At 43.1% G+C, this 14005-nt stretch overlaps 1 protein-coding gene across 16 annotated transcripts in view; it reads right to left on the bottom strand.

Annotated features, from left to right (window-relative positions):
- Nucleotides 1–14005, bottom strand: part of ESRRG (estrogen related receptor gamma) — a 390416-nt gene that overhangs the window by 279379 nt on the left and 97032 nt on the right. The gene's annotated exons all lie outside the window — the stretch shown is intronic.

Here is a 14005-nt window from a genome sequence, read left to right as displayed (position 1 = left end):
TGATTGCAAAACACCCCATAACTGACATTCTAACCCACATTACCTGCAAGGTGCCTACTAAGGGCAAACCTGGTACACACCAAACCAATACGAGAGCAAGCCTTTAGGAGAAATAGAAACTGGAAATGCAAACTCAGACTGGGCATCACAGACTGGTAAGGATTTGAAATTACTGACACATTCAAAGGGGATATGAAACCTAAAGAACAGGGTAAAGCAATCCCATAGGCATAAAAATACGTACACGTATATGCATACGCACAGATATAGCATACAGCAGTCTCACCACACAACTTCTGACACCAAACTTAAACAGAGAAGCTATTCTTTCTTGGCTCTCTCAGCAGAGAGGAACGTGGCATGAAATCAGCTTTTCCAGGGGTGTTCAAGAGTTAAAGCCTGGAGGAGGTGGCCCCCTGAAGCGGCTACTGACCTGCATTAGGAGTCTGACAGGTATAGGGAGCTCTTCTCACACTCTCAGCAGGTGGCCTAGCCTTGAGCAGGCTGAAGTGGATGCTGGTTCACCTGAGTACACAGAGCTGTGAGTAACGAAAATTCATCTGCTTGCTGAGACTGTCCCTGCTACAGAACAACACCTTCCAGAGGCAGACGGGCTTTCAGTTATCATTAACTGAGTCAGCCATTCAGGGTCAACTGCAACCAGGTATGAATCAGCACCATCAGGCTTTCAGAGTAGGTGTTGAAACCCAGGTAAAACTCATCCCCCCCTTCCCCTGCTGCTAAGCAAACCACTGTTTTACCCATGTGCTGCTGGGTGGGCTCGTGGCTTCTGCCGAACTTGTGGTGAAAGGGATGACTGCAACTGGGAAGGACTGGATACACCTTTCCCCATGGGAACAAGGGCATGAGGGATAGCTCACTTTGTATTTTCCAGCAAGGCCAGTGGGTTTTCTCCCCCGTGTAGGTGTTGTGTGTTTGTTCCATGCCCAGGAGATGGAACAATTAAGATGTGCTCAATACCCATCTCACACCCACTCAGTGTAACACCTTAGTCATCAAATCATCCTATTGTGCTGCTCAATACTTTCTATAACAGTAGGAATATGAGAGTATGTCCAAAGATAGCAAAGAAGACACAAGGTAATTATTTTTAAGCTTGCTAATCACAATCAATAGTTTCTTAGCAAAAACTGATGAGCTGGAGTTGGCTCCTATTTTTAACCAATAAGATATGCAGTCAAGACTTGAATTACACCATCGGGCAAGTCTCCAAACTCCTAATGACTGCCAGCCAAGAGAAGGATGGGTCCTCGGTGGGTCTTACTCCCTTCCTGAGCACAGTATCAAAGAATTTTTTCCGTAGACTATAAAGCCAGAAGTGGGTTGCAACTGCTGCACGACTTCACCAAAAACACCACACAAGAATCTAACTCCATACATCAAAAAGGAGTTATACAATTCTTAAAAAGCCTGAGGATGTTTACTTGAAAAGTTTGAAGTTTTGTGACTGTCATATAAAAGATAAACTTCTTGTAGAACAGTGCCATGTGCCTTCCAGGGGTGTACAATTAGGAACAGATGAATACAAGTCGAAGACTCATTAGAAAGCTAACACCCTCTCCCTATTTTGGTAGGATTTTCCTTAAAGTAATACTCCTAATGTTTTGCTATCCTTTGACTTTTTTCTTCATTTCCAAAGCCCTAAATTTCTTCGTTGCTTTTGGGAAATTCCTCACTTCTCTGCCACTCTCAAGAAGGTGTTATCCCCGCTACAAAAGAACCTAAAATCACTCCCAACATTCAATACTACAGCAATAATTCCCTCTTGGAAGAAGGAACATGTTTTCATTTGTTTTGTTTCTTTTCTCCACTGATTAAAAGCAACAATGAGTCCAACGGAATGGTACAGTATCATCAAGTGTAATTGTTGCCTCTCACAACAAATGTGAAGGGGATCAGGAAACACACCCACCCCTTGATTACTGGGAAAATATCAGAGATAAAGGATGTCAGCAGGGGCAAGTAATTCTGTTCATCAGCTTACACAGATGAAGGTAAGAGGGACCAGCACCAGCCCTCCGCTCATTAGCTGGATGGAATTACAGTGGTTCGGAGGTTGCAGAATTACACAAGGAATTAACACTCCCTTCATTTTCCTGTCATAATCCCTCTAGTTTGGGATATTTTCAACTTTGGTTCTGGTGTCTGCTGCTGGATGAAAATGGCTGAGTGATGGAGGCCTCCATGAGGTGTGCAGGTGGGTCGGCACCTCTCAAGGAGGGACAGCAGCTCAGTGGTACAAGGAACACGGCTTGGCCATGTCATGATTTCCAGACATCTAAAATGACCAATGCCATCTGTGCTAGAAAGAGTGACACTGCTGTCTGTGCTAAATGGAGGTTTTTGAAGCCTTCTTCCAAACATTATATGCAGTATCAGTGTTTATTAAAGATAACTAATGCCCTAACAATTTATTTACTTCTGTTTATTGCTATTTTAGCAAGAGTCACCAGAGAGTAGCTATGCTTCTGGTCCACCAGGGTTCTTTAATCACTGTTAGTAGGTAAAATCATGTGTGACAACTAATCCAAAAAGCAGATTATATTTATTTTGGCTACAGTGGCTTGCAATTCGTTAAAATCAACAAAGCCTTTTCATTAGCCCCCTGCTGATGTCCTAAAACCAGATATTTCAAGGGTCTCAAAGCACAGAGCTACACACGTGCAGTAAAGCTGGGACCGACAGACTTGCTGTTGCCATACTTACCGCAAAATCTTATTAAAAACAACAGCAAACTTCTTATTTTCTTTCATAAGAGGGCTTAATTTATGATCTCAAATTCCAAAATGAAAATCCTAAAGGCAGGATTTCTTAAATTTCAAGAAGTACAGGTGAATCAACAATAAAATCATCAGTGAATTACTTGCTCGGGGTTGTGTGCTGTAAAAAAATGTTGCTGTGACACTGTAAGAAGTGAGATTACAGATTCAGCATATCTACATATTAGCCTACATGCTTGCTGAGCCCCCTGCATCCTGGAACCACATTTGAATAACTGAATTTCTAGTTAATAGTGTGATCTTGCAACTCATTTTCTGTGATATCATGATCTCTAGCCATGAGCTCCTGATGATGCTGCCTCTGACCTGTGATCATGAAAACATACGTTAGGAATCAGAGAGGATCAGAATAGATCCACACAAAAGTTATAGGGTTCCATCTCTTCTCCAACCTCTCTACTATTCAAACACTGCCAGGAAGTTCACAAACCCAGAAGCAACCTTACCGTAACCACCAAGGGCCACCATTCAAGCAAAATAGGAAATTAGCAAATTAGAAGGCCACATAATTGACTTATGTATATATATATATGTATATGTGTATATATATGCATATGTATATATATATGTGTGTGTGTGTGTGTATGTATATATATATACGAAGACACTGATTTACATCAATGAAGTTTTTCCTCTCTTGTTATGAATTTCCCCAGTGACATACATGCTTTTGGTCACTACCCTTACACCTCCCTTTTGACAAGTGACTTAAACACCCTTGCCACTGTGAAAAAAGCCACTCCGGACCTGCATCCAACCATGCAGACATATTTATTTCCCACAGCTGGATGTAGATGTGGATCTGCTTTGCAAATTTTCATGTGTACTGCTGAAGTAGGACTCCTTGTCTGTCCCTCCAAGCACAATCTTGAACATTGTCAAGGCCGATTATTAAACATCACTTCACACCAGCCCTTTCCAAATCCGCAAGTCTCCAGTGGTTTAGAGGGAAGCCAAGAGCAGTCCTTTAGTGAGAGACCCATTCCTAAACACCCAAACCAGCACAGTGCCAGGCTGCCCCTGAGACAGGAGGGTCATTTCATTCCCTCTGTGACACTGTCCTCCAGCTGGCTGCAGCCCCTCCAAGTTCACACGCTGAACACAACAAGCTAAAGCAGAGAACAAAATCCAGACTGGAAGGAAAACCGAGATACAAAGCTTTTCTCCAGTGGCTAATCAAGAGTTCTGTCCATAGGGAAAACTGAGCCCCATCTGATATACAACTTACTGTTTTGGCTCTCCACAATTAAAACTATTGTTGCCATGGCAATACAAAGGCTGGTGAAAATACACGCACAGCTCATGTCATGCCTCTTTGGTGATACAATTTGTTGTCCCAGTCTGGCTTCTGCCAGGACGGAACAAAACGTGACTCGGAAATAGTTGACTTGACGAGGTTTGTTATTTAGGAATCAGATGTTGTGTAAGCAGTGAGACCACTTTCTCAGGCTCTCTAACATGACCACTAATCCTGCAAAAGTCAATAGCAGTTTTAAAGATAAATTTCAAAGAGAAGAGTTCTGATCTTACACTACTAAATTTCTCAAAGCACTATAAAGAAAGACCTTTTTTTTTAAGGTATAGAGAATGATAAAGAACCAATCAGAAGGATTAATATACATATTCTTAAAAGTGTATACAAAATTAAAATGCAAAAACCTGATTATAGGTTCAATACCACAAACATGCACAATTTGGTTAGCGTTTGTTTATTCATTTGAAACTGTGGTCTTCACTGAGCATGCTATAATCCAGCAGAACTTACAGGTCACCCAATGACCTCTGAACAGCAACAGGTAACCTGCTATTGAGGAAATATCAAACATCCTCTTTCTGTGGATACACACCTATACAGGCATAACCCACACAGACACACCAACAGGTTTTTTTAGGATGGGACAAAAATTTTAGTTTTGTGACTAGCAATCCAGTCATTTCTTATGTGGAAATCTCTAATAGGATTCCTGAGGTGCACAGGAGTTTACTCAGGTAGAAAACTTACAGGTGCAACTTTTAAGCAGTTGTATGGGAATATCTGCTAAAACAAAAAGGTTAGTTGCAGAGACTTAAGTAAAAATCCCATTGATGCTCATGTCTATTAACAACAGTCAGAGTTTTGCTTTTTTCTGGAATGGAAAGCTTCACATATGGCCCAAGCACAAACCAAGAGAGATGGATGTGGGCTGGAAGGTGGACCAGGGAGGGGTGCGATACAGGAAAGTCACCCAAGCAAGGAGGCAGGCACTTCTTATATCACCTGGATTCCTATGGCTCTTGTATTTCTGCAAAACAAAATACTTTGTATTGTACAAATCCCAGTATGAAGTTTGTGTGCAAATGCTTCAGCTGCCATGTGGTCCCTGTAAGATCAATTAAAGGTGCGTGAAGTGATCATGGAAGATCTCCAGGACAATCAGGGTTAAGCAGCAAGACAAAGTAAGGAGTGTAGAACAAGGTATTTCAGCAATGGCATCTAGGGAGAGGGTCTGGGAACACCTGCTTCAGAGAACTGACACCACATGGACACTCTCTTCTCAGAGAGCAGAAAAAGAAATCTAGACAGCTCCCCAAGAAACAGATCCAGCACCAAAGTCCAAACAGGATGGTCCAGGGGAGGCCTTAAGGATAGAGGGTGACCAGAGTCATGATGGTGTAGGTGCATGTAACAACAATATAAAAAGTCAAAACCTAATGCCTTACCCTGCACTGCTTTCCCCACAAGAAAGAGGAGGGGTAAAACAAAAAGGCATCACAGCAGCTGGACACATAACTTTATATGGATAGAATTCAGATACCCTGGTTATTAGCACATGATAAAATTCTATAAAAAACCACATGAAAAATAATGGGAGGAAAAACTAATGGGCCAGAAGAAGAACAATAAACTGGCAGATGGGAGGTCCCAGCTCAAGAAGAATTTGAAGGAATGGAGAGATGTATTCTTGGAAGAGGAAGGGTACATCAGGTAGCTGACATATTGAGTTTCCAGGAAAGAGGGAAGAGTATTAATGACAGTGCAGCTGACGGTTTCAGCAGCTACCAACGAAATGATTTGCCCTTCTTTTTCAGCTGAAGAGGTGACAGTGTGGATATGGCAGCTGATTTACATACATCATCATAACTTCCATAGGAATATCAGATTTCTTTACAAGGACTTGTAGTACCAGCTTTGCAGGTCAGTGTCAATGTCTAACAGAGCCACTGGAGACAAAGGGGAAGATTCAGAGAGGCACTGAGGTGCCTGAAACAGGGCTTAACCTGAATTTAATTGCCTAATTAAAAAAAGATTCCAAAATCCCCTGCTTCAGTAACTGTAAATGCATCAGGGCTAACATTTATGACCACAAAGACCACTGGAAATCAATTCCTGCTACCCTGGCAGCTGTGTGCCTATCACCTCTCTAAACTCACTCCACTGTGATCCAGATCCAGGTGTCTCCACACTGCCTGTGTCGTGAAGGGGCCCAGTCCCAAAGGTGAGCTTGGGCTTCTCTGATCACACACCAAGAGCGCCCTCTTCCCTCAGCCCTGCTTTTTGCCAGTGCCTCTCCAACACGAAATACCCAAGTTCTGCCGGAATAGCACGCTGGCTCCTGTGCAGGGCATCTGTCATGAATCAGCCACACGCACAATCTCTGCCTTGGTTCCCACAGCAAAAAGGGTTGGGTTTTTTTTTAGGGATTACCACGTACTAAACTGAAGTAGATAAGGTGACCAAAGGGATAGCAGAATATTGCCCCAGAGTTTCATTTTGGTTTGGGTGATGTTAGCACACCAAACACAAAACTGTTTGCAGGATTGGGCCCTGACCGTACGTCAACCCTTGCCCAGCATGAGGAACAAGGAACAGGCACCAAGAAAGCTCCAGAACAGCAGTTTTCAACCTTAAGCCAGGTTTAGTAATATATCAAGGCTTTAGAACACATAAAACAATTAAGGGACCAGCATGGTGTTTGATATTCTTTCCAGCCTGACTTTAATATGTTCTCACAATTTGCAGATGTCCCGTCTATTTATGACGTCCTTTATGGCGTGTAGATTTTGTTACAACAAAAATTCAGGTTGTGGATTTTTGCCAGTGGCAAGCTGACGTTGCTCAGAGCAGCATTAAAATGCTATCATGCTGTTAGATTAAGCAACCTATTTTCTCTACTAGCACAGATTGTACTTTAGTTTTGCCCTTACACCTACCAAATTGCTGTTTCTTGCAACATTTCCCTTTGAAGGTAGTTGCCAATCTCAAAACCAGTGTTATTTTCACCAAATGAAAGAGAAGTTTGTGAAGGAGTACAATAAAAGCAGGAGCTGGACTTCATTGCAAGAGTCGTTTTCCATTTCAAAAATAATACTAGAAAAAAAAATAAAGCAGTAAGGAAAAAAACAGTGAGCCATATTTCTTCTCTACTTTTAAGCAGGACTCCCACCAGATGACTCATGAGATACTGCCACATGTGTTAATATGAAACAGGTTTTATACAATAAGTAGCTATGGTATTTACCCTGTACATGTACCTGGCCCTAAACCTGCTGGCATAACAACACCTAATGATTTAATGCTTTTTCTCCCTTTGCTACTTTCTATTTTTTAAGCTTCTTTTGAAAATTTCTCATCCCTCGCCTCTTCTCTGCCACCTGTCCAATTTGGGGTGTTTTCATCTGTAGTTCTTCAAAGGGAATAGTCTGTGATGAGGACAATGAGAACAGAAACGAGCAGGTACAGTCAAATGCAGACACAGGCATTTCAGCTAGGGCATTTCTAGGACTTTAAATATAAATACTAAATAGGCTGGAGAAATAAAAAAACAACCCTGCAAAAAGAGACCAAACTACAAGAAACCAGTCACATCGATTAGCTGATTAGTTTGCCAGTGAGTGATTAGTCAGAAAGACTAGAATTAGTCAGTGAAGCCCTGTCTCCCATGAATAAAATGTGGGGAGGACACCCTTTCCCACCCTCAGTGACAGATGATATCTGTTTTCTCCTTCGAGTTTGAATTTAAGAGCCACTGAAGCTCAGCAAGAGTATATTCTGGCTCAAATGAGCTGAAAATTGCATTCAATTTGAATTTCAAAACGAGAGGAGAAGGAGGAATGAGGGGAGAGGGAGGGAGCGAGCTCAGCAGGACCCATCACGCCAGGTCTCTCTTGCAGCAGGTCCAGCTGCACCCAGGCACGCTGCGGAGCTGAAACGCAGGGCATGATGCAAAGGAAAGAGCATTGCTGGACAACAGCCCAGTTCCAGTTTAAAAATAAACGTTTTGCTGTCAGGATCAAAGCAAACTCTGCTTTTATGTATATTACAAGCTGTATGTTCAGAAGAAAAAGATTCTTCTGGTTACTTGAGGGGAGAGAGGCATTGGGAAGCTAGAGCTGGCCAGAGGGAGGGGGGTACCCAGCTTTCCCACTAGAAAATCCTCCAAAATTCAGACTAATCTGAAAGTACTTGCCATCCCCTTGAACAGAGCATATACACTGAACGTAGGCATTGAATTTTCCTTAATGTAAGGTTCATTTAAGGTTACATATTTTAGCGTGGGGTAACATTTAATTTATGTCTTTGTGGGTGAAGGGATTATTTCCCCTTCCCTTTGTGCATTAAATTTACAGTTCTATCTGATGACACTGAAAGAAATGGAGTTACGCCTGCAACCCAAATATATCCTGTAATTTGATGGCATGATAGCTGTTGGTCTTTTTAATGCAACTGATAATGTCCAATATTCAATATAAAAATGATAACATACCAAATCAAGAGATTCTTCAGCAAATTCCTTACCGACTTCAGTGTGCAATTTGACCCAAGGGTCTGGAGTAGTAATAAAATAATTGCAATTAATCATGAGAAATAATTAATAACTTAAGGATTAAAACGTGTCCATTTATACATTCAGGATCAGCATTTTCTATGTACCCTTGAGAGGCTTTTAGCTTCCCTTCCTAAACAGAATGCTTGCAGTAGCGTTTAGAACTGGAGAGTTCAGCCATCAGAAACTGGCTACTCATTTGGCTCATGGTATTTGTTATATGGCATTATGTTCACAGATAGAAGGGTCCCTATTACACCAATAACCCACTCAAATCCTCTGATGCAGCTGGTATTTCAAAGCACAGTGCTTTTATCACAAGTTTTTCCTCTTTTTTCCAACTAAGTGATTTTTTTCCATCGATAAATCAGTAAATTGCCAGCTTTGCACATGTAGATGATGTGAGTCAGGATCCAAACCCATAAGAAAAAAACTCAAAACATGAGGTCAATTTTCCTGGCCACTGCATTAAATAAAAGCTCCCAGGCAACAGAGTTAAGCACACACTATTAGATATACCTTGCTATGCTGTGCCTTCAGCAAGGCTTAGATTTCCCTCTATGGCTAAAGACTGTATTAACACCCAAAGTGAGCTAGTGAGCTGGTTTTAAGCTCTTCCCATCACCAAAGTAATTCTTAACCCGTTCTTTTGGCAGATAGACAATTTGAACATCTCTAAATCCTGTTTGCAAACCTTGCACCACACAGAAGTTTCCAAATACTGCAGGCACTTGGATAAAACTGCGTAAGCAATCAAGACTACTTGGAAAAGACCTCACACCTTGTTGTGCACTACACTGCTCAGAGGAACTACTAAGAGTACAGTGCACTTTGTAGATACCCAAATATGCATTTGTATTCCTCCCTCTGGAAGGCATTTTTGGATATTATTGTTTAAAGTCTCATTCTTCCACTGCCTTCTTCCTGCCTTGATTGTAATGCCACAGAAATACTGATCTCCCATCTCCATGTTGCCCCCTTATATGCTCTGGTTTCCCTAAATACACACCCTAGAGGTTCATTTCTGGAGGGCAAGAGGAGAAATACACAGACCTGTCTCCATCACTCCATTCCTCAAAGAAAGCTTTTTCTGTAAATCAGATTATCTGCCATGTTTACTTTACAATGCTTACTTTACAGAAGATACTCACTTTATAGAGAGAACAATAAATATGCAAAATACATGGCATATTCCTGACAGACCAATCTTCATACTGAAGTTTCTAGATCTAACCCTACTAATAAGAAACAGTAAGAGTATTTGCCTGGTGACAGTATTGCGCTAAGCAGCACCATGGCTTCCAGACCGGAGCCAAGCCACGTCCAGTCCGCTCTGGTCCATCTGCACCTACTCATGTGGACATGCCCCTGATGGTGCTCTGCTCTTCCAGCTGGAAAGGCCCTGCCTGATCCCACTATGGCTGTCGGCACTCAAACTGCTGCGCGGCCGGAGCGCCGTTAGCGGGAAGCGAGGAACGCCGGGCGAGCGTGGGTGACAAGCATGGCATCAGAGGAAATACTTGGCAATTTCTCCAAGGTATTGGACACTAGAGTAGTTTAGCTGAATGGCATGCATGCCCACGTAAGGCTGCAAGGTCAAGAAGACCTTATGTTATTTACTACGTGAGTGCTGGTTTCATGCACTAAAATATTGTATCAAGATATGACCTGTAGGAGGACTTGCCTGCTTGGAAAAAAATTAAATCTCCCTATTTTTTTTCTATCAGTCCCTTTTATAGTTGAACATCACTTATTCAACATTGCATAATTAACATTTTGAAACATGGACATACCTTACAAAGAAACACAAAGACAGATTTTACACAGAAACCACCTTCCAAAAGCTTTTCTTCAGTCCTTTAACTTACTGCTATCAAAACTGGGGAGGCATGAAGTCATGTTGACTGCAAATCAGAGTATGAATGCAAAACTCACTAGACGTGAACTCTGCCACTGTTTTCTCCTATGTAATACTTTACACCAAGAATGTTCTTACTGCGGCAATATTTGGCATAAGAACATCCTGTCTCTCGAAGCCTAGACAAAAAAAAAAAAAGAGATAAATATTTCTGTGTTTTCTCATTGGTAATTTGGACCACACTGTTTTCTGATTAATTTAAAAGGTAAGTTATAAAGGGTGTATCCCTACAGATGTCATCACAGAGCTTCGGCAAATCCATGCTGTCCAGGGAAATTACTTATTCCATGGAAACAACACTACTCTCAGAGGTGGCATGCCAAAGCTTGCAAACAACCAACACTGTGGAAAACACTGACCCAGAAGTGCCCTGAGAAGGGCACATCCCACAGCCAAGAGGAGTGGAACACACGCAAGTCTCCCCAGTGCCTCTCTTGGTACCAATTCCAACCTCAACCTGTTAAGGTCCATCCCTGGATGTTATGGCACAAGGTTGCTGATGATTTATTAAGAGCTCTTAGCTTCATCAGACAGTTTACAATTAACAGCTTCTCATTTTCTTAAATATAAATAAATACATAAATGAAATCAGAGCTGCTAAGTGCTGGGTGTACCCAAATGACATCATCGGTGACTGCCAGTCACCCAGGCTGCAAAAATAAATAAGGGATGAGGGCGGGGGGAGCAGAGGGGGAGGCAGGGTATTTACTCAATCAGTACCTATTTTTGAATTTCCTTCAAGCTGGCTTGGACCAAGAGCCATCAATTATTTAAAAGAAGTAACATGATGCTTCCTTTGTTGAGGCAAATCTGCAAGCAGACCCCAAGAGAGAATGAAAAATGAATTAGGCAGAATTTATTAGTGCGCTTGAAGAAAACAGATTCAGCTATCAGACCTGACTGTGCTTTTAAAAATAGTGTATTTCTGCCCATGAACAACAGTTTCTGTCTTTCTCCCTTACCCCAACAGATCCTCAATAATCTCACCTCTCCCCTCTCCTTATGCTTTCTTTTTCCTTTTTCAAGAGGGCATAACACTGAAAGAGGCATCAATCATTCCTTAAACTTCTTCCTTCTCTTCTGACTTGACTTGATGTATTGTCTTCATTTAAATTACAAATATACTAATCTAAAACAGTGTTTACCAAGCAGCATATTAAATGAAAGATGCAAGAAATTGCATCACTCACATTTTAAAAATGACTTTAGACTCAGGGACACATAAAAACAATGAGACAGGATAATCTGCCTTGGTTGCTATATTTCAATCCTAGCAAATGAGATTTGGTTCCAGTGGTTTTCTGCTCAGGACACTGCTAACCCCCAGTCGAACACACCCTGCCAAAACCAGTGCAAAACCTCCTCCTTGGCAGGTGTTGACAGGTGTTGGTTGGGGTTTCTGCAACGTTCCAGGGACATGTAGAGCCAATGAGACTGAGGTCTCAGTCCCTGGGTCTGCATCTCATCAGACACAGAGCTCACACCTGAGGGAGTCCCTCTGGGGCAGCGAGCAAAGTCTGGCCATGCCAGAGGCTGCGGCACGGACAGAAAGCGAGCGGAGGCCAATGCCAGCCCCAGTGACAGCATTCAACTGCAGCAACTGTAACAGCAAAGGGAACACTTGCAGGACAAAAAAAAAAAAAAAAAGGCACTGCCTTCATTCAAAGGTTCCCTGCTTCATCCTTCACACCAGGGAAACGATGCATTTAGATCATTTTGGGTGACCTTTCGTGGCATCCAGCAGCTGGAAAGGGCAAATGCCGCTTTACGAAAACATGGAGCTCTCTTGCGCGTGATCACAGCGGGACGGGGAGGCTCAGCCTCCTCCTGGCGCTGGGGCTCCTTCCCCGAGGCCTCGGGTGGTCACCAGCAGTTGGGGACCTTGGTTGAGGTGCCCTTGCTCGCGACTCTCCTCCTTGGAGGGGATGGAGCCAAGGCTCTGGCACTCTCCCCAGCATGGGAAGAGTGCAGGGCAGTCACAGTTTGGCAAGGATAAGCCTCGGGAATCAGGTTTTAGGCTGCCTCCTTCTCCGCCTGCTCCAACCCCAAAACAAAACAAAGGTCATCACTTACTAGCTCCTCTGCTGGCAGGGCGTGATTAAAAGCGTGTTTAGTCCAAAAGCCAAGTAAGTTTGGTAAGAACTGTGAACACGGCCTCAAGCAGTATTTTCTCATGTCAAAGAAATCATTGGAATATTATTTATCAGTGTAAGCCTGAGAGAAACTATCAACCTCTGGAAACGGAGACCATTACTGGCCAGATATGTTTGTGTTTCCTTGGATCTGCTCAGAGAGGGACCTTTTCACAGATATGGCCTAATGTCAGCATAATGTGGATCATAGACTCATAGGTTAGCTTGGGTTGGAAGGGACATTTAAAAGTCATTGAGTCCAACCCCTCTGCAATGAGCAGGGACATCTTCAACCAGATCAAGTTGCTCACAGCCCCATCCAATCTGACCTTGACTGTTTTCAGGGAGGGGCCATCTACCACCTCTCTGAGCCGTTTGTTCCAGTGTTTTACCACCTGCATTGCAAAAAATTTATTCTTTGTATCTCATCTAAACAGACCCTCTTTTAGTTTTAAGCTCGTAATTACTCCTTGTCCTATCACACCACACCCTGCTAAAAAGGTTCGTCTGTTTTTATTAAAGGCCCCCTTTAGTACTGAAATGTGCTGTAAGATCTCCCTGGAGCTTCCTCTTCTCCAGGCTGTACAACCACAACTCTCTCCCATCTCGTCCTCAGAGGAGAGGTGCTCCAGGCCCCTGATCATTTTTGTGGCTCTTCTCTGGACTCACTCCAGCAGTCCACATCTTTCCTGTGCCGAGGACCCCAGAGCTGGATGCAGTACTGCAAGTGGGACAGAGTCCTCTCCCTTGCCCTGACAGCCACGCTGCCCTAGATGCAGCCCAGGATGCAGCTGGCATTTGGGGCTGCAAGCAATGCACCAAAGAGGCTGAGAGCTTGAATACAGGATTGCTGGCTGTCATGCTACCCTTTTACAATTAGTAATGAGAGGGAATGAAAACAATGGGAAATATTTAAGCAGTTCTATAGAGGATTTTCTTTAAAAGGAAAATATCTATAATTGGCAGTGGGTGGTGCTGACCACACGGCAGAGCACTAAGCCCAGCTTACCCCGCCAGGTGCTAGCAGTGGTACCACAGCAGCCCCTGCTTCTCCCCACTTCCCACACCATTCCACAGCACCCTCAGCACAGGTTCCAATGGCTCACTGTGAATGGCCTGGTCTTGATGGTGAGCAAGAGTCTACACAAAAGCAGTTCCTTGTTCCTCAGACATTCACGGAACCAACTGCACCATCACTGGGTCACCCAGCACCCATGCGGGACCCTGCAAGGATGCCCCAGCCTTCTGAGGGAACAAAGGTGCTGTAGGACCTGCTCTTCTCCAAAGGCATGGCTTTCACGCTGCTCTCTAAAAACCATAGCAATCTTCTATTCCACTTGAGTTCACAAA

The sequence above is a fragment of the Pseudopodoces humilis genome, chromosome 3 (assembly GCF_049639895.1).
Source record: "Pseudopodoces humilis isolate 2021_Gansu_Grassland_sample_001 chromosome 3, ASM4963989v1, whole genome shotgun sequence".
NCBI classification, from domain to species: Eukaryota; Metazoa; Chordata; class Aves; order Passeriformes; family Paridae; genus Pseudopodoces; species Pseudopodoces humilis.
This window is presented reverse-complemented; position numbering and strand designations above follow the sequence as displayed.